We start from the raw sequence: 19,181 nt of genomic DNA, 5'->3' as shown, positions 1-19,181 counted from the left end.
TATTGCTGCACGCACCACATGACCTGTGTTTCAAAATTGGGAAATGTGTATGAAATAATACAAGATCTATAAAAGGATAAAGTGACCCTGTATTATGTGGTACTTTTATACTTGGCCACTTTCAGAAAGTATTAGAAGGAATCAGATGGTAGGGGGAAGCTTGCTGGACATGTCTTGTGTCACAATGACATCAATGGGAGTATAATAAATATGTATGCAGTGAGCTCCCCCTTGTGGTGGCTGTAGTCAAACAGAATTGTATAGTACATTGTGGTTGTCACATTTGTGGTGGAAGTTTCCATGCTGCTGACACTTTTCTATATGTCATGATATTTGTAGATTACCGTATATACACTCACTGGCCACTTTATTAGGTACACCATGCTAGTAACGGGTTGGACCCCCTTTTGCCTTCAGAACTGCCTCAATTCTTCGTGGCAGAGATTCAACAAGGTGCTGGAAGCATTCCTCAGAGATTTTGGACCATATTGACATGATGGCATCACACAGTTGGCGCAGATTTGTCGGCTGCACATCCCTGATGCGAATCTCCCGTTCCACCACATCCCAAAGATGCTCTATTGGATTGAGATCTGGTGACTGAGGAGGCCATTTGAGTACAGTGAACTCATTGTCATGTTCAAGAAACCAATCTGAGATGATTCGAGCTTTATGACATGGCGCATTATCCTGCTGAAAGTAGCCATCAGATGTTGGGTACATTGTGGTCATAAAGGGATGGACATGGTCAGCAACAATACTCAGGTAGGCTGTGGCGTTGCAACGATGCTCAATTGGTACCAAGGTGCCCAAAGAGTGCCAAGAAAAAATTCCCCACACCATGACACCACCACCACCAGCCTGAACCGTTGATACAAGGCTGGATGGATCCATGCTTTCATGTTGTTTACGCCAAATTCTGACCCTACCATCCGAATGTCGCAGCAGAAATCGAGACTCATCAGACCAGGCAACGTTTTTCCAATCTTCTACTGTCCAATTTCGATGAGCTTGTGCAAATTGTAGCCTCAGTTTCCTGTTCTTAGCTGAGAGGAGTGGTACCCAGTGTGGTCTTCTGCTGCTGTAGCCCATCTGCCTCAAAGTTCGACGCACTGTGCGTTCAGAGATGCTCTTCTGCCTACCTTGGTTGTAACGGGTGGCAATTTGAGTCACTGTTGCCTTTCTATCAGCTCGAACCAGTATGCCCATTCTCCTCTGACCTCTGGCATCAACAAGGCATTTCCGGCCACAGAACTGCCGCTCACTGGATTTTTTTTCTTTTTCGGACCATTCTCTGTAAACCCTAGAGATGGTTGTGCGTGAAAATCCCAGTAGATCAGCAGTTTCTGAAATACTCAGACCAGCCCTTCTGGCACCAACAATCATGCCACGTTCAAAGGCACTCAAATCACCTTTCTTCCCCATACTGATGCTCGGTTTGAACTGCAGGAGATTGTCTTGACCATGTCTACATGCCTAAATGCACTGAGTTGCCGCCATGTGATTGGCTGATTAGAAATTAAGTCTTAACACACAGTTGGACAGGTGTACCTAATAAAGTGGCCAGTGAGTGTATATATATATATATGATCAACTTTAGGGCATAAGTGTATGCCTGACCTGTATAGTGTCTCCAGATGTGTACGGCATCCACTGCTGTAAATCGGACACCAGCTGATGCCCCTTACCATTAGGTTAGTTCCATTGTATAGTAAAACTTCCTGCACCTTTTTATAACCAATTTACCCAGGAGTTTTTCATTCATTTTCCGCCTCAGGACTGTTCATTAGGCTTTTATTGCAATTTGTTCCTCTGACTTGGTTCCAATTTTGCATTTATTATTTTTCTGCTTTGATAATACGTGTTTTGTTTCAGGCTGGTACAGAGAACATGGAGTCACCATGCGATATATCCTCTGGGCTTTCAAAGTTTAAATAGGTCCCAGACGCTATGGAAGAATTTACTCATAAAAGAGTTTACAGTAATGGAAATGCTATGAAAATGTGCATGTGTAAGGGGAGGACAGGACTGTAGTCGTGACCAGAGACACTGAAGCATCTATGTCCAGTCCTTCCTCTACAGAAAACTGTATTCTTCTCTTCAGCGTACCTGCATCTCCATGTTCAGGTCCCCCCGGGCACTTCCCAGGCAGTGACGGCCCCTCTTCCAGGCCACCCCCAGCAATGGCCAAGATAACTTGAACATTCTCTTTACTAAATACTTCACACGTTACAGCCACAGTTGGCACATCATGGAATTCACTTGTTTCCTCATCTTTCCCTGCTTTGCTGACGCTTCTGTGCAGCACACGCCTGGACAGGACCGGACCGTCTTTTAGACTGCTCCCCAGTTCCTTCCTGGCCTAACCTCGCCATGATGACAATTCCTTCTGCCTGTTTCGCCCCATACTTGAAATCAGTCACCAGGTTTGGTTGCCTCTAGTAAAGCATCCGGCCTATCTGTACCAATCTCGTCAAACTCAAACTTCCTTCATCTCCTCAGTCAAACCGACTCCTGCCCTTAAGGCATCTGCCCAGGCGATGAGTCGCCACATCTTTCCTTCTCTGTTCTGGCCCACTGTTATGATGCACAGTGGCCGTGGATAACGTGGACTGCAGCGATTTAACGTTATGTGGCTGCCAAGCTGTCCGGGCCTTTTGCCCATGTGGACACGTCAGGCACCCTGGCCCCGTCTCCCCTAACTTCCTAAAAACTGTCTTACACCCAGCAGCCCTTCCTACACTTACACCCCTATAACCATACTATAAACTATACCTACAGTGCACACTAGTATGCCCCCATCTAGTGGCCCACAAAGAAACTACACCTACCCTTATCTATAAGAACTATAGTACTAAGGCGCCCTCCTCTAGTGTCCCAAAAGGATGCACTTTACATTCCCTAAACTGTACATGAGCATTAGTACACATCTTCACATTATATTATATACAGTATTACACTAAAGGAACACAACATAATATAATATACTTCTACAAAGAATGGTAACACATGTATGAATGTGGCAGTACCATAAATGTGGGTGGTAATACATATTACTATGTAGCAGTACCGCAATTATTTATCATAGACATCAATATTAGCATATGTAAACATCAACAGATGGAAGACAATTAGAGGAAGGGAAGCAAGGAGGTGATTCTATCCCACCCCCACATGTAGAGGGTAGGAGTATGATGATGAAGGTTTCTTATTAAAGGGAATGTCCATGACTTAAATATTGATGACCTATTATCTTCATAGGCCAATATCAGATCGGGGGGGGGGGGTCCAACACCTGGTAGTCTGCTGTTAACACCACAGCTCCTTGCACTGTGTAGTGAAACTTCCCTGGTCCTGAAACTCAACTCGCACTCACTTTAATTGGAGCTGAGCTGCAATATCCAAGGATAGCCAGCACACAGAGCATGAAGCTGTGGTGCTCCGGCTCAGAACACTGTGTACATCTTGTGATTTGATAACAGCTGATTGTTCCGGGTGCCAGGTGTAATATCCGCACAGATCTGTTAGTGATAAAATGCTGATGAACAGAATAGGTTATCAGCACCATAAGCGTTGGAACTTCCTTTACCTCAGCAGAATGACCCCAGGAAATACTCAATGGCTAGCCTGCCCTAAACTGGAACTTTTCTGTTATAATAATAATAATAATCTTTATTTTTATATAGCGCTAACATATTCCGCAGCGCTTTACAGACATTATCATCACTGTCCCCAATGGGGCTCACAATCTAAATTCCCTATCAGTATGTCTTTAGAATGTGGGAGGAAACCGGAGGACCTGGAGGAAACCCATGCAAACACGGGGAGAACATACAAACTCCTTGCAGATGTTGTCCTTGGTGGGATTCGAACCCAGGACCCCAGCGTTGCAGCGCTAACCACTGAGCCACCGTGCCGCTCTGTTACGCTGTCTGACAAGCAAGAGAGCATGAGCAGAGAAAATGACTCACGCCCACTTCCTGTAGAGAAACAGCCCCACCTTCACTCCCTGTAGCGACAAATCCCTGCCTCCACTTACTGTAAATAAAGTCCCACCCCACATCACATAGATAAACAAATCCTCACCCGCACTCGCTGCAGAGAGACAAAGCCTTGCCCCTACTTTCTGAAAATAAGCAAACCCCTGCCACCGCTTTCTGTACAGGCAAATTCTCACCCCACTTCATATAGAAACAAAGGCCCGCCCTCACTTCCGGTAGAGAAACAAAGCCTTGATCCATTTCCTGTAGAGAAACAAAGCCATGTCATCACTTCCTGTACTGAAAAAGTCTTACCCTCAGGCTGTGTTCACACGTAGCGGGTTTTTTTGCGTTTTCGCGGTGATTTTAAACTCGAGATTTTGCCGTGAAAACGCAAAAAAAAAAGCATCCCATGCAATCATATGGCATTACACACATGCTGCGCTAATGCTGCGGATTTTTCCACGGCGGAATTGCATCGCGGAAAAATACGCAGCATGCTCATTCTTTGTGCGGAATCGCGGGAAAATCCACACACCTAGGAATGCATTGTTCTGCTTACTTTCCGCATGTGGCTGTGTCCACCATGCGAAAAGTAAGCAGAATATTTTTGGATGGTACCCACGGTCCGGAGGAGAGGAGATTCTCCTCCAGGCTCTGGGTACCATATCCCTGTAAAAAATAGAATTCAAATTAAAAAAATCATCATATTCTCACCTTCCGGCGTCCCGCGCAGCGTCCCCAGGCCTCAGCGATGCTCCCGGCAGGTCCCGCTCCCAGTGATACATTGCGATAATGACCTTTGATGGCATCGCGATCTCGTGAAACCGTAGCGGTCTCGCGAGACCGTGAAGTCATCAAAGGTCATTGTCGCAATGCATCACTGGGAACGGGACCTGCCGGGAGCATCGCGATCTTTTTACTACTGATGTCGCATAGGCAGCCTCAATAGTAAAAAGTTGATCACCCTCGTCAAACACTATGACGAGTGTGACCAACCTGTCAATCAGTTTTCCAAGCGATGCTACAGATCGCTTGGAAGACGCTAGCATTCTGCAAGCTAATTACGCTTGCAAATCGCTAGTTTTTCCACGGGAAATAGGCAGGAATTAAAATGCGGTTTTCTCGCGTATTTCCCGCGGAATGGCATTATGGAATTCCCACGGAAATTTCCGCTGCCATTCCGCAACGTGTGCACATAGCCTCACTGTGTCCAGAGAAACCAGGCCTTGACCCACTTGTACAGAAAAAAATCGCTGCCCCACTTCCTGTAGAAAGACAAAGCCCTGCCCTTACTTCCTATAGAGAAACAAAGAACCGCCCCACTTCCTATAGAGAAACAAAGACCCGCCACACTTCCTATAGAGAAAAAAAGCCTTGATTCATTTCCTGTAGAGAAACAAAGTCCTGCCACCACTTCCTGTACACATAAATCCTTACCTTTACTGCCTCTAGAGAAACAAAGCTTTGACCCACTTTTTGTACAGAAAAAAATATCTGCCCCACTACCTGTAGAAAGACAAAGCCTCACCCTTATTTCCTGTAAAGAGACACAAACCTGCTCCCACTTCCTGTAGATACAAAGCCCCACCCACTTCCTGTAGAGATACAAAGCCCTGCCCACTTCCTGTAGAGAAACAAATCCCCGCCCACTTCCTGTAGAGATACAAAGCCCTGCCCACTTCCTGTAGAGATACAAAGCCCTGCCCACTTCCTGTAGAGATACAAAGCCCCACCCACTTCCTGTAGCAATACAAAGCCCTGCCTACTTCCTGTAGAGATACAAAGCCCTGCCCACTTCCTGTAGAGATACAAAGCCCTGCCCACTTCCTGGAATCCAACTCAGTGTCTCTGTAACTAAAGATAGATTACACCTGACTACAGGCAGTAAACTCCAATGCCTAATTTTGTACATTGATCCAGAAATTTCGAGTAGTCTCGAAAGCTTGCAATTTGTTACCATCTTTTCAGTTAGCCATTAAAAGGTATCAACCTCTGAGGACTCTCAATTCTAAATATTTTTCTAAAAATATTAAAAAATCCTAAATAATTCTGTAATAATGCAATTATTAGTAATAAAAATCAACAACAGGCCAGGCAGTCTTCCTATGAGATTATGAGCAGGCCTTTATTATTCTCGCACTGGTAGAGGACAGGCCGTCAGTTTCCACGTTGCCTGCGGACTCCTCATTGCCGCTCTGTAACACTTGTTTATTTGTCTTTTTTTCCCTCGGTGTTTTTCAATTATATATATATATATATATATATATATTCCTTATGTGCGAGGAACACTACTGTGCATTTAAATGAATCTGAGTCCTTCCCTCAGTGTGAGGCCAAATAAATGGTTGCGGCAGTCGTCAGTGATATGTGAACTGTCCGTGAGTTATACGGACAACGCTCCTAGGGCTACAACTCCTCCCATGTGGATCGAGGCGGCTTCAGATCGGTTGAAGTGATGCTGTGCGCGCAGAAAGCTTCTCAACTTCAGTAATTTTTCTTAAGAAAACCACTAAATATAGTAATGCTTCATTTACAGTATATGAGCAGCACGGTGGCTCAGTGGTTAACACTGTTGCTTTGCAACCCACCAAGGACCCACCGAGGACAACATCTTCAAGGAGTTTGTATGCTTTCCCTGTGTTTGTATGGATCCTGTGTCATCTACTGTATATAGAGATGTTTTCAGTGATTGCACAGGGGAGGAGGTGAGCTGTGACATCACCTATTGTGAATGGTGGATCCTGTGTCATCTACTGTATGTAGAGATGTCATCAATCATTGTACAGGAGGAGGAGGTGAGCTGTGACATCACCTATTGTGAATGGTGGATCCCGTGTCATCTACTGTATATAGAGGTGTTATTATAAGTCATTGTGTTGAGGGAGGGCTAAATTAACCCTTCACGGTTGACCAAGTGATTTCCAAATTAATTCACACGATGTTGCTAGCAACGGGGAATGACCACAGGGAGATTTGTCTCTGTATGGGAGGAGCAAGGCAGATCACTAAGCCCGTTTATTTTGTCACCTCTTTTTATAGGATTTTGCTTAATTATGCAAAGTACATAGCTACCAATAACATCGTCGTAATACATTTACTTTATAAGCCAATAGTATTGCAAGAAAATCGGAATATGTCCCTAGCTGCGTGACGTAGAAAATAGAACAATAGCACATTCTTCAGGGTCTCATATCTTGTACAAGCTGGAACAGTCTGGTTTCATAACAATTGTAAACTTTCATCTAGTTAAGTTACAAAATTTAACTCGTAAACAACAAAATGGTGCCGCAAGCACAAAAATGGAGTCTGGAGAACAAGATGTCCCGTACAACTGAATACTGTACTTCACAATTGTATAGGAGGCGGAGGAACTGAGCTGTGATATCACCTATTGTGATTGGTTCATCTGGTGTTATCAGCTGTGTAGTACCTGTCTTTGTATAGGAGGGGGTGAGCTGTGACCTTACCTATTGTGATTGTATAGATAGAGGTGTATAGAGGTGTTTCATGTCATTTCAATCCTGCCTCTTATGATAGAGAGCCCTCTGATAACTCTTCCTGAAAGGACAGGAAATATGAATCTAAAATGTCCCTAGTGGCCAGTATGAAAAATTGCAATAATATTAAATTTGATTTTTTAATAAAGATTGTGATATAAAAAAAAAAATATATATATATATATGTTTTTTAAATATACATGTAACACATAAAGCTGATTTAAACAAATAGGTAATTTTCTGATGACACATTTTATATAAACTGGAAAATCTGCAGATAAATTCATAGCGGTGAAAGTTCCACCTAGTAAATCACTATTATTAATGTGCTCTTCTGGCATGCCTGTATGAGATCCCCGATGATAAATGAAGGTAAGATACCACTTTAAGCAGAGATAACTCCAACAGGAGTCATATATTCACTACCAATGGCAGGAGCTGCAGGCAGAATACGCATAAGAGAATAATATTACGTTACCTAAGTTATGACATGACGGCTTCATGACTGCAGCGTCAGCCCATGTGACTGTAATCATACGTATTATTTATGGTCGGTGCTGCGATGGCTCTGGTATAAATCATTCATGATGAAGAAAGCTTCTTTCTGCCATTCACTCATCATTCTTTTCCAAACAAGGAACATCTGGTTCTAGCAGTCGCGAAGTGCGGTACGAGGACCGAGATCCACACTCGAGCAGCTGGCCCGAGATTAGTAGCTTGTATAGATTCTCCATAAAGACACGACTGATTGTAGCAAAATGATGCTTCCTAATTCAGCACAATAGATCAATATCGCCGTCTCCTGCTATTGTATTTATAAGCTCCTTCAGATGAGCGCCATAAAGGATGCGTACATGTTAGGCATCACAGATTTGGGAAAATTAGTGGTGGAATCTCAAAGTCCTTGGTCCAGATGAGCAGCTGTTATGCAGCACGGACAGATGGCGTTGATGCAGCAGGGTGATCAGAGCCGGACTGGGACAAAAAAGCAGCCGTGCCACACAAATCCCACCAGCCCACAAACTATAGCACTCATCAGCCCCAATCAGTGAATTTTTGCTATACTTTGATGTCCCCTCATCATTCTCTTAAAGGAGTTATTTGAAGAGCCACAGGTGAATGGCACCACAGTGCGTATGACTGACCACAGCTCCATTTACATGGTGCTCTTCAAAGCTACGTTTCCCAGGATCATGGGGGTCCCAGCGGTCAGACCACAACAAACAGAAAGTCATCCCCTATCCCAACATAATGCTCCATACAGTATTATGTGCCCCATATATTACTGCATACAGCACAATGGGCCCCATATATTACTTCATACAGCACAATGGGCCCCATATATTACTTCATACAGCATAATGGGCCCCATATATTACTTCATACAGTATAATGGGCCCCATGCCCCATATATTACTTCATACAGTATAATGGGCTCCATATATTAATTCATACAGTATAATGGGCCCCATATATTACTTCATACAGTATAATGGGCACCATATATTACTTCATACAGTATAATGGGCACCATATATTACTTCATACAGTTTAATGGGCACCATATATTACTTCATACAGTATAATGGGCACCATATATTACTTCGTACAGTATAATGGGCACCATATATTACTTCATACAGTATAATGGGCACTATATATTACTTCATACAGCATAATGGGCCCCATATAATTCTTCTCACCATACCCCGCTGCTCTGGTCTCCTCAGTGTATTCTGATCCTCCGCACTGCTTGGCACAGGGACATCATTAAATTTACGCATATAATTGTCCACTTGTACTGATAGTAATAGTGATTTGTTTGTACCCTGTTGTCTGGGGCTGGCCCACTTAATGGGGGTGCTCAGGGCATATGATTATACACCAGTAAAAAGTCTGAAAGGATCAATGTGACCTGTGCCACCTAGTTTCCTACCCCTCTTATTCTACCGGTACTGTGGGCACACTGACTGGTACTGAGGAAAAGAAAGAAAGAAAGAACATAGAGAGAGAAAAAAGAAAACAGAGAGAAAGAAAGAAGAGAGAAAGAAACAACAGAGAGAGAAAGAAAGAGGGGAAATAAAGAACAGAGAGAGAAAAGAAGAAAGAAACAACAGAGAAAGAAAAAAGAAAGAAACAGAGAGAGAAAGAAAGGGGACAGAAAAAAAGAACAGAGAGCGAGAGAAAGAAAGATGGGACTGAAAAAAGGAACAGAGAGAGAGAAAAAAGGGGAAAGAAAGAACAGAGAGAGAAAAAAAGAAGAGAGAAAAACAACAGAGAGAAATAAAGAAAGAAACAGAGAGAAAGAAAGAAGGGACAGAAAAAAGAACAGAGAGAGCGATAGAAAGAAAGATAGGACAGAAAAAAGGAACAGAGAGAGAGAGAAAAAAAGAAAGAGGGGAAAGAAAGAACAGAGAAAGAAAGAGAGGAAAGAACAGAGAGAGAAAGAAACAGAAATAGGGAAAAAAGAAAGAACAGAAAGAGGGGAAAGAAAGAAACAACAGAGAGAGAAAGAAAGAAAGAGAAAAGGGGAAAGAAAGAAAGAACAGAGAGAAAGAAAGAGGGGACAGAAAAAGAGAGAGAGAAAAAAGAAAACAGAGAGAGAAAGAAGAGAGAGAGGAAGAAAGAAAGAAAGAAAGGGGAAAGAAAGAACAGAGAGTGAAAGAAAGAAAGAAGAAAGAAACAGAGAGAGAAAGAGGGGACAGAAAAAAGGAACAGAGAGAGAAAAAAAGAAAGAGGGGAAAGAAAGAACAGAGAGAGAAAGAAAGAGAAAGAGGGGAAAGAAAGAACAGAGAGAGAAAGAAAGAGAGGGGAAAGAAACAACAGAGAGAGAAAGAAAGAACAGAAAGAGGGGACAGAAAAAAGAACAGAGAGAGATAAAAAAGAAAACAGAGAAAGAAAAAGAGAGAAAGAAAGAGGGGAAAGAAAGAACAGAGAAAGAAAGAAAGAAACAACAGAGAAAGAAAGAAAGGGGAAAGAAAGAAAGGGGAAAGAAACAGAGAGAAAGAAAGATGGGACAGAGAAAAGGAACAGAGAGAGAGAAAAAAAGAAAGAGGGGAAAAAAGAAAGAACAGAGAGAGAGAAAGAAAGGGGAAAGAAAGAACAGAGAGAGAAAGAAAGAGAAAGAGGGGAAAGAAAGAACAGAGAGAGAAAGAAAGGGGAAAGAAACAACAGAGAAAGAAAGAAATAACAGAGAGAAAGAAAGAGGGGACAGAAAAAAGAACAGAGAGAGAGAGAAAAAAAGAAAGCGGGGAAAGAAAGAACAGAGAGAGAAAGAAGAGAAAGAGGGGAAAGAAAGAACAGAAAGAAAGAAAGGGGAAAGAAAGAAACAACAGAGAGAGAAATAAAGAAAGAACAGAAAGAGGGGACAGAAAAAAGAACAGAGAGAGAGAAAAAAGAAAACAGAGAGAAAGAGAAAAGAGAGAGAAAGAAAGAGGGGAAAGAAAGAACAGAGAGGAAGAAAGAAAGAAACAACAGAAAGAAAGAAAGAAAGAAAGGGGAAAGAAACAGAGAGAGAAAGAAAGATGGGACAGAGAAAAGGAGCAGAGAGAGAAAAAAAGAAAGAGGGGAAAAAAGAAAGAACAGAGAGAGAGAAAGAAAGGGGAAAGCAAGAACAGAGAGAGAAAGAGGGGAAAGAAAGAACAGAGAGAGAAAGAAAGAGGGGAAAGAAAGAAACAGAGAAAGAAAGGGGAAAGAAAGAAAGAACCTGAGAGAAAGAAAGAGGGGACAGAAAAAAGAACAGAGAGAGAGAAAAACAAGAAAGAGGGGAAAGAAAGAAAACAGAGAAAGAAAGAACAGAGAGAAAGAAAGGAAGTCCTGCCCTGTATATACATCCACATCAGCGCAGGCAGATGGCGGCCCCCCCAGTCTTGCCCTGTATATACATCCACATCAGTGCAGGCAGATGGCGGCCCCCCGTCCTGCCCTGTATATACATCCACATCAGTGCAGGCAGATGGCGGCCCCCCAGTCCCTGTATATACATCCACATTAGTGCAGGCAGATGGCGGCCCCCAGTCCTGCCCTGTAATATACATCCACATCAGTGCAGGCAGATGGCGGCCCCTAGTCCTGCCCTGTAACATACATCCACATCAGTGCAGGCAGACGGCGGCCCCCCAGTCCCTGTATATACATCCACATCAGTGCAGGCAGATGGCAGCCCCCCAGTCCTGCCCTGTTACATACATCCACATCAGTGCAGGCAGACGGCGGCCCCCCAGTCCCTGTATATACATCCACATCAGCACAGGCAGACGGTGGCCCCCCAGTCCTGCCGTGTATATACATCTACATCAGCGCAGGCAGATGGCGGCCCCTCCAGTCCTGCCCTGTATATACATCCACATCAGTGCAGGCAGATGGCGGCCCCCCAGTCCTGCCCTGTAATATACGTCCACATCAGCGCAGGCAGACGGCGGCCCCCCCCAGTCCCTGTATATACATCCACATCAGTGCAGGCAGATGGCGGCCCCCCTGTCCCTGTATATACACCCACATCAGTGCAGGCAGAAGGCGGCCCCCCAGTCCTGCCCTGTAATATACATCCACATCAGCGCAGGCAGACGGCGGCCCCCCCAGTCCCTGTATATACATCCACATCAGTGCAGGCAGATGGCAGCTCCCCAGTGACCAGTCCCTGTATATACATCCATCCTGGCAGATGGCGGCCCCCCCAGTCCTGCCCTGTGTGTGTGTATATATATATATATATTATCCATCATCACGTTAGTACACCCCCCAGCCTCTTTTAACTCACCCCCGGCCAAGGCCCACACCGCCTTGAATGAACTTCAGCCTGCCCTGAGCCTGGCACGCGGGGGTAGGAGTCGAGTCGCGCACAGCAGCTCCCACTGCCCAACCTCCTCTGGTCCCTGGATACTTAGGCTGGATAAATTCCTGCTTTCTGGCCTGGGTGAGTCGGTGGATGCGGCCGCGGTGACGCTGTTGATAGGCCCAGTCAGTCACTGTGCCTGGCGCAGGCAGCCAGCGAGTGGCGGAAGAAGAGCATAGCAGAGGGCAGAGAGCTTTCCGACTCTCCGCCCTCAAAGAACGTCCGACGACATGCAGCGTCACGTCGCGTGGCACATTCTTAACCCCCTAGGGTGCCGCTGCCTGCCGCGTTGCCAGCAAATTTAAAGGGCCGGCAGCAGGAAAGAAGAGGCCGGTGGCCACCGCCGCATTATCTGGCAAGCGGCTAGAGGAGCGGGCGCCCAGCCAGCGGCCCATAACGGCATGAAAATGGTGGCCCAGCGGAAAAATGCCCGGTTGGGTAAGTGGCCAATCCGGGCCTGAGGGTGATACAGATGGAAGAACAGAGGCTCTTGTGGCAATTGGAAGAGCAAAACTGGAACAGTGAGAGCCGATGAAGCAGAGTTGAAGCTACAGGTATGAAAGAGTTGTAAAATAAAAGAGTGCAGAGATAACTCAGCATTCAGGAACTGGTGAAGCAGAGTTAAGATGCACTAGTCACCCTGTTCCCCAACTCCGGTCCTCAGGAGCCACCAACAGGTCATGTTTTCGGGATTTCCTTAGTATTGCCCAGGTGATGGAATTCTTGCCCATCCAGAATGTAATTATCAATGTAATTATCACCTGGTAATACTAAGGAAATCCTGAAAACATGACCTGTTGGTGGGCCTTGAGGACTGGAGTTGGGGAACACTGCGAGGATCAGAGGCGGTAAAGTAGCAGAGTAACTCAGCAGTGAGGAGCTGATGAAACAGAGCTCAATTGTACAAGGGATTTAGAGGCAGAACTGACCCAGTGAAGTCAACTCAGTGATATAAATGCATCTCTGGCACAGCAGTGTGGTAAAGCCTACCATCCAACTTTTACAGAAGCAAAAGAGCGACAAACTGTGCGGCCGTGCACTGGCACTACATTTTATTTGCCAGGTCCCTAACCACCCCCCTTAATAATCTCTTGCACCAGGTTATAAAGAAATTTTCAGAGGGGGCGCTGGCAGTGAGGAGACACTGCGGGGTGTAGACCCATATCCAGGCTTGTTCTGTATCCTAGGACCTATGGATTTATTTTTTGTTCTTAACTTTTTTTTTATTTTTATGGAAGGTGTTGCTTTTTTTGCAAGATGAGCACTATTTTATTTAAGTGCCAATTTGCCAAACATGTCTGTAAGGCCGTGCTCACACACAGCACAAATGCTGCCTTTTTTTCGGCTGCTTTTATGTTTTCTGTAGGTGTCCGCACCAAACTACCTAACAATATTCTCTGATTATAGTATTTTTGCTGCATTTTTTTATGCCTTTCCCCCATTATTTGCTGCAGTCTTTTATGCCTTTTTCCCATTATTTGCTGCAGTCTTTTATGCCTTTTCCCCATTATTTGCTGCAGTCTTTTATGCCTTTTTCCCATTATTTGCTGCAGTCTTTTATACCTTTCCCCCATTATGTGTTGCATTTTTTTATGCCTTTTCCCTGTTATTTGCTGCATTCTTTTATGCCTTTTCCCATTACTTGCTGCATTCTTTTATGCCTTTTCCCCATTATGTGTTGCATTTTTTTATGCCTTTCCCCCATTATGTGCTGCATTTTTTATGCCTTTTCCCCGCTATTTTCTGCATTCTTCTATGCCTTTTCCCCATTATTTGCTGCATTCTTTTATGCCTTTTTCTCATTATTTGTTGGTCTTTAATGCCTTTCCCCCATTATTTGCTGCAGTCTTTTATGCCTTTTTCCCATTATTTGCTGCAGTCTTTTATGCCTTTTTCCCATTATTGCTGCAGTCTTTTATGCCTTTCCCCCATTATTTGCTGCAGTCTTTTATGCCTTTCCCCTATTATTTCCTGCATTCTTTTATGCCTTTTTCCCATTATTTCCTGCAATTTTTTTATGCCTTTTTCCCATTATTTGCTGCAGTCTTTTATGCCTTTTTCCCATTATTGCTGCAGTCTTTTATGCCTTTCCCCCATTATTTGCTGCAGTTTTTATGCCTTTTTCCCATTATTTCCTGCATTCTTTTATGCCTTTTTCCCATTATTTGCTGCAGTCTTTTATGCCTTTTTCCCATTATTTGCTGCAGTCTTTTATGCCTTTCCCCCATTATTTGCTGCAGTTTTTATGCCTTTTTCCCATTATTTCCTGCATTCTTTTATGCCTTTCCCCCATTATTTGCTGCAGTCTTTTATGCCTTTCCCCCATTATTTGCTGCAGTTTTTATGCCTTTTTCCCATTATTTCCTGCATTCTTTTATGCCTTTTTCCCATTATTTGCTGCAGTCTTTTATGCCTTTTTCCCATTATTGCTGCAGTCTTTTATGCCTTTCCCCCATTATTTGCTGCAGTTTTTATGCCTTTTTCCCATTATTTCCTGCATTCTTTTATGCCTTTTTCCCATTATTTGCTGCAGTCTTTTATGCCTTTTTCCCATTATTTGCTGCAGTCTTTTATGCCTTTCCCCCATTATTTGCTGCAGTCTTTTATGCCTTTTTCCCATTATTTCCTGCATTCTTTTATGCCTTTCCCCCATTATTTGCTGCAGTCTTTTATGCCTTTCCCCCATTATTTGCTGCAGTTTTTATGCCTTTTTCCCATTATTTCCTGCATTCTTTTATGCCTTTCCCCCATTATTTGCTGTAGTCTTTTATGCCTTTTTCCCATTATTTCCTGCATTCTTTTATGTCTTTCCCCATTATTTGATGCATTTCTAGTATAGACATGAAGCAGCGTTTTTAATGTGTTTTTTTTATAGTACAGGAAATCTTTAAGTCTGCGCTTAAAAACAGCAACTGTGTTTTTTTTAACAAGATTTTCTTCAGGCTCCATGTACAAATCTATAGAGTAAAAAAGCACCAAAACCTCACAGTTTAGCAGCATCTTTACATGCACAACGATTACAATGGAGGAGCAATAAACAGACGCAGTGAAGACGTGAGTGAAGCCGCCTGCAGAAGACATCCCAGAAAGTGTGAGTGAAACTCAGGACATTACCCTGACTTCCCGGGATAACAGGATAGCTCCCCCAAATCAGGACAGTCACACTAAGTCCGAGATGGTTGGGAGCTATGGCATAGTTCACTCTGATATGTTGCAGAGCTGAGTTTGTACTGGAGTCCACTGACTTAGAGCTGACTTGGACATTTAGCAGACTTTAGTTTGTAACAGAGTCCATTGAAGAGCTGACACAGTGGGAATGCAGAGAGGACTTTATAGCAGAACTGTTTTAGACAGGCAGTCCTATGACAGAGAAATAGTCCATAGTAGTGGGTCGCCCTCCCAGGGCTGTGGGGCACTCGGTACTGGGCCGGTGTCAGTGGGATGTGTCACGGCAGCTGTGACCCGGTCCGTGGCCTTGGGCGCCTATATCAATGGTGGTTTGTAGTTAATGAAATGGAATAGTTTGTGACGCCACCTGTGGTGTTTGGCAAGCGAGATGTTAAGCCAACGCTGCGTGCAGATCCTCTGGGGCTGATGGTGTGTTGTAGCATAGATGGTATAGCTCCCCACAGGTGAAGCTGTAACCCCAGGGCAGCGTAATTGCAATAGATGAGAATAGGCGCAGGCTGTGTGAGGAATGCTGGAACCCAGATGTAGCGGTGCTGACGGTGTTGGCGCACAAATGAATGGAAGACACCAGGGCTTACAGTTCCAGAGCTTTATTCACAGTTTGTGGTACACACTGGTGCCTGCCTCCGTGCCGTGTCCTCCGGGGCAGAGACTCAATCAACCTCCCGGGCAAGTCAGGATTCTCCTCTCCAACACTCCGCCAACATGTACCTCTCCTGAACGACTCCTCTATTGCGCCGTTTAGTGTGAAGAGCTCCAGTACCGTGGTACTCTGAAGTTCCTCCTGTCAGATGTTCCTAACAACTCTACTTGTATGACAGACAGCTGTAGCCTCTCTCGGGGACTCCCTTCTCCGGAGTCCTGGCTCTCTATTCAGTTGCTGTTGTGCCCCAAGTCTTAGATGGGAGTAGTCCATTTACAGCCAACTACTCCACCGGTGTCTGCTGCAGAACCATAAGTGTCCATACAACCTCGGGGACCGGGCGACGGCCTTGTGCTGAGAACCTATAGGCAGGGTTCCTCTTCCAACCCACAACTCCTCTCTGTTCTCCTACTTCTTTGTTCCGCACTGTTCCTTCTCTCGCTTATGGAAGTTTAGGTTGCAGTTCTACGTCTTTCTCCTTCTGTTCCTTTCCCATGCCAGCTGGCTCAGGTCACTGAGGCAGCTGCAGCACTCCTTCCTCCATCCCTTCTTCCAGGGATCCTCACTCCTCTCTGAGTGACTTCCTACCCGCCCGACCTTCTGTCAGACTGAACCTCTAATCCTACACTTTCCCACTCTTTTATATATCTAAACTCCACCCACCTCCCAGCACATCTCGTGTTACAAAGCAAGGACCCACGAAAGGTGCTCTGCTACCCTCTAAGCATGGAGCCGCAATGTGGCCCTGCTTGACTATCCCGTGTGTGGGGTACAGGTGTTGGAGTGTGGAAAGGAGTTCCCAACTTACCTAGGTGGTGGGGCACTACACCTTAGGAGAAGGTGCAGTACCTCTGTGGCGACTGAGCCTCAGGGGCGCCACAGTAGCAGCATCTTGTCAACTACCTGAATACTCAGGCGGTGTTCCTCTGCATGATCTGGACTATGTGATCTAAGAATGTGACATGACAATAGCACAAGAGCAGCATCCAGCAATGGAACCAGGAGAAGTGAGCAACATTTGGGAATGGCCATATAACTATCATCTTAAAGATGATTTTCTTTTCAATATTTTTGCCTCTTTGCCCTTGTAAATTCTTCTGAAACTTTGGGGAGGCTCCCAGAAAAAGTAGACACCTCCTAGAAGTATCAGCAAATCTCCTGAAACCTTTTGGAAATCAGTTATTCTGGAAAATTTATTGTGACTGTCATTTTCAGTGGCATTGAGGGGGTAGAAAATGAGTGCCATGTGGGTGGAAAAAAAGTAAGGGGGCACTGAATATAAAGGGGGACAAAAATAGCACAAGAGTTCTATGCAAAATGGAAATGGCAACTTGTGAAAAGTTTTAAGTCTGACTATTCCCATCATGATGGCACTCCAGACTGGTCTGCTTAAACTTCTTAACTGGAATAACCGTCCACCAAATGCAAAACATCTGGAAGGACAACTGAGCGGGGATAAGCCACCAAGGATTGTAGATTGGAAGAACCATAGAACAAAACAAAAAAGTCTCACCCCATAGAACCAGTGAGGAAACAAGGAAGGGTGAAGGGAGGCATCAAAGCCATCAACATGTTTAGCTGTTTTCCATAACTTACAATCTAAGGAGGGGCTGAATCCTTGGTGTGGCACACCAAACCTGAAGTAGAAAACAGACAGGGAACCCTAGCACTGGGTCATCATCATGGTTGGCATGTGAGTGAGTATTTTTCAAGGACAGCAAGCAAGATAAGTGAGAAGAGTGTAAAAAGTATGATCAGTAGAGTTGAGCAAAAAGATTTGCAGAACTGTGATACTATCCACATGAGCGCTGAGCCACAGCAGTGTGAACCTCTTTCTACCTGCCGGCATTGCCAACACTTCTTCTGATTAAACGACCCGGTGTGACTTTCTGTGCATGTGATGCCGAAAAATGACTTTGCACCAGGCCTGCTAATCAGTAAAGCTGCTGGTGACACCAGCAGGCAGGGGGAGGTTCACAGGGCTCTGGCCTGGCATCCGCAGACTACCGATGTGGCCACTAGACCATAGTCCTGCAAATCTTTTTGCTCACCTCAGATGACCATGAGTAAGGTAAGTCTGAGATGGAACCAGTAACTGTAAGTAGGCCTCCCTATCTATAAACCATTTCGGGTCTTCTGAGTTTAGATTTGGAGCAGCTGAGAATGAAAAGTTTCCACAAAGTAGACAAACTCTTTCATTTCTGCTGGACTGGCCAACTATCTAATGTGTTTTGGATCTATACAATTTTATCCTGGATGTCAAATATTAGGGGAATGAAGGACCTTGCAGATAGATTTCAATATTCCTGATTCTATATTCCGAGGGACAAGATTTTGTCACAGCAGTCTGGTTACAGATTATCCTTCTGCCCTATTGAAAAACACAGCTACACATGGCTCAGAGTAGGGTAACAGCTATCTATGGCATATGGCCAGTCATAAGACCCCTATACACATTACAGAAAAGTCAGCAGTATCCGCCAATTTCGTCACTAGACTGGCTGAGCATGATTGCATCCTAACAAATCATGTCAAAAGAAAAAAGGATTGAACATGTTAAATTTCAACATCTAATCCTGTTCTCCTGGGAGAAAAGCTGCTGCCATAGGAGCCTGTCAGAGGCTTGCTCCTCCGTGACCATTGAGAACACATGTGTATGGAATTTATGGGTCGGAATGAAAGCTCAGCTCACCACTGTCCAAGTTGTATGGCAATCTTTAGATAATAGTAGTTTCAGCACTGATTTGTTTTGAAAATTATTTCACTGTAACAATATTACAATATCACAACGGTGATGTGATCATTCCATGGTGCGTATTGATGAGTTAATAATTGCATGAATGTAGGACCTGAGATCTTGACAACATAATCCACAGATTTGATGTCCCTTCGTAATTATAGCCACAGTATGACGGTAACAGAGGAGCCGTAGCCAGGAGCGCTCCTTCATCCCGGCTGCAACCTTAATGAAGATAAAAGCTTTCTTGAAGCTGTTGTTTCCATTGTCTATTTATTGCGCAGTATCAGTTCTCCTC

This window comes from Dendrobates tinctorius, unplaced genomic scaffold (assembly GCF_039654945.1).
Source record: "Dendrobates tinctorius isolate UK_male_01 unplaced genomic scaffold, ASM3965494v1 ptg000070l, whole genome shotgun sequence".
Taxonomy (NCBI): Eukaryota; Metazoa; Chordata; class Amphibia; order Anura; family Dendrobatidae; genus Dendrobates; species Dendrobates tinctorius.
The sequence above is the reverse complement of the archived record's forward strand: the minus strand, read 5'-3'. Positions refer to the sequence as shown.